The following is a 2815-nucleotide window of genomic DNA, read 5'->3' on the forward strand; positions in this document are numbered from 1 at the left end:
CGTGAGAGAGGGAACACAAGCAGGGGGAGTGGGAGAGGAAGAAGCAGGCTCCTAGCGGAGAAGCCTGATGTGGGGCTCGATCCCACAACGCTGGGATCACGCCCTGAGCCGAAGGCAGACACTTAATTACTGTGCCACCCAGGCGCCCCTCCCTCTCGTAGATCTTCTACCTTATTACAGACCTTAGACCAGATTTTATTTATTTATTTATTTATTTATTTATTTATTTTAAAGATTTTATTTATTTATTTGACAGAGAGAGAGGCAGCGAGAGGGAACACAAGCAGGGGAGTGGGAGATGGAGAAACAGGCTTCCCACTGAGCAGGGAGCCTGATGCAGCTCGATCCAGTAATGCTTTTATTTATTTATTTATTTATTTATTTATTTATTTTAAAGATTTTATTTATTTATTTGACAGAGAGAGAGGCAGCGAGAGGGAACACAAGCAGGGGGAGTGGGAGATGGAGAAACAGGCTTCCCACTGAGCAGGGAGCCTGATGTGCAGCTCGATCCCAGAATGCTGGGATCATGACCTGAGCCGAAGGCAGATGCTTAATGACTGAGCCACCCAGGTGCCCAGATTTTTTTTTTTTAAATATAGGCTCCACACCCAGGGTGGAGCCCAGCGTGGGGCTTTAACTCAGAGCCCTAAGATTAAGGCCTGAGCTGAGATCAAGAGTTGGATGCTTAACCCACTGAGCCACCCAGGTGCCCCCAGATTTTTATCTTCTATGCTTTACCCTCTCATTAATTCCTATAAAAGTCTAGGCTTAAAGATCCTACCTTAAGTATCTTAATAATCTCAGGAAAGACCAGGCTGTTACATGTCGTTTTGCTGTGACTTAGCTAAAATTAAAAAGGAAGAGCTTAAATGCAGAAGACATTAAATAACCAGTATGGACTGGTTTGGAAATTTTAAAGCGTCTGCAAACACTGGGAAGAATATACATAAGGACATCATGACAATGAAGAATAGCTCTAAGATGGTTGGAGAAAGTTATTTAGGAAAAGATTACCCAATTGTGTAGGTATTTTTAAAAATAATAAATCACCATTCCTAAAAAGGTTATAAATTTGTGTATATCATATTGTAAGAGTACAAGAGGGTATATGATACAAAGTAAGTCCTTTCTTCCTGCATCCTCCTCGTCACCTAGTTCCTTTTCCCAAAGGCAACTACTGTTTTGTTTTGTTTTTAAGATTTTATTTATTTATTTGACAGAGAGAGCACAAGCAGGGGAAGCGGCAGGCAGAGGGAGAAACAGGCTCCCTGCTGAGAGGGAGCCTGATGAGGGGCTCAATCCCAGGACCCTGGGATCATGACCAGAGCTGAAGGCAGATGCTTAACTGACTGAGCCACCCAGGTGCTCCAAGGGCAACCACTGTTACCAGTTTCTTGTATGTCCTTTCACAGAGATTTCAAATATTTATGTGTGACAATGTGTGTGCGTATGTATACATATATGTTTTTGTTAGGTAAATTGTAGAATACTGTGCACATTATTGTGCACTTAAAGGTTAAGCTTGGTGGTCTTTCCATATTAGTACTTACAAAGCTGTCTGTCTCTCTCTCTCTCTCTTTTTTTTTTTTAGAGAGAGCGTGGGTGGGGAGTGGTAGGGGCAGAGGGAGAGGGAGAGAGAAAAACTTACGCAGGCTCCACACCCAGCTTAGGGCTGAGCCCGCTGTGAGGCTTGATCTCATGACCCCAGGATCACCACCTGAGCTGAAATCGAGAGTCCGATGCTCAACCAGCTGAACCACCCAGGCACCCCTGAGCTGTCTCATTTTTAATTAAAAATGGCATAATATTTCATTGTATGGATGTACCCTAATTTATTTAAGTATCCTCCTGGCATTTCAATCTTAACTTTTACTAGCGATAGTGTAAGAAATACCTTTAGGGGCCCCTGGCTGGCCCAGTTGGTTAAGCATCCAACTCTTGATTTCGGCTCAGGTCATGATCTCGGGATCGTGGGATTGAGCCCTGCCTTGGGCTCCGTGCTCAGCATGGAGTTTGCTTGAGATTTCCTCTCCCTCTCCCTCTGCCCCTGTCTCTGCTCACTCTCTCTCTCTGTCTCTTCAATAAATAAATAAATATTTTTTTTTAAAAAAAGGAAATACCTTTATCCTTTATTTCATACCTGTGAGACATATATCTCTGGGTTAAATACTTAGAAGTAGAATTGTTGGGCCAAAGAATATATGCACTTAAAACATTTAAAACACCTTTTTATTTGGAAATAATTTCAAATTTAGAGAAAAGTTGCAAGATTAGCGCAGACAGCATCCATATACTCTTTACTGGGATTCACCTGTTAGATGTGTGTAGATTCTTCTTCCAAGATTACGTAGTATACATCATGGTATATGCGATGGACTGTATACCATGAAGACACTAGCCGTAGAACAGGCTGAGCAGGGTCCTGGACATCCTGGTGTGCCCTGTGGGGTCAGGGGCCCCCACTGCAGTGGGCAGAGCTGGTAGCTAGTCTTGCTCACCTTGCCTTCAGGCCTCTTCTCCCCACACAGCCTGGTGGCTGGGGCCTGCCATGTGGTGACATTCGATGGCTGTGTCAGGGGCCTAAGTGCTTGGTGTGGCATCCTGCTGATAGCCAAGGACTTTGCAAGATTTCAAGCAGCCTTTTGCAAGGATAACCTTTGCCTCTGGTAGTCTGAATGTGTGATCATTTGGGGCTTTTTGGTATTTGCAGTTGCTCCCCAGAGGAACTTCAGCTTCTTTCTCAGCTTGAGGTTGCTCCTGTGCTCAGAAGCAATCTTGGCAGAGCCAGGGTTGCTAATTTTGTCTTCTCTGC

The 2815-nt window shown here is 44.1% G+C and overlaps 1 protein-coding gene across 1 annotated transcript in view; it reads left to right on the top strand.

Moving 5' to 3' along the window:
- DNA2 (DNA replication helicase/nuclease 2) overlaps positions 1-2815 on the top strand; it is a 49367-nt gene that overhangs the window by 7931 nt on the left and 38621 nt on the right. The window lies entirely within an intron of this gene.

This window comes from Ursus maritimus, unplaced genomic scaffold (assembly GCF_017311325.1).
Source record: "Ursus maritimus isolate PB19 unplaced genomic scaffold, ASM1731132v1 scaffold_7, whole genome shotgun sequence".
Lineage (NCBI taxonomy): Eukaryota > Metazoa > Chordata > Mammalia > Carnivora > Ursidae > Ursus > Ursus maritimus.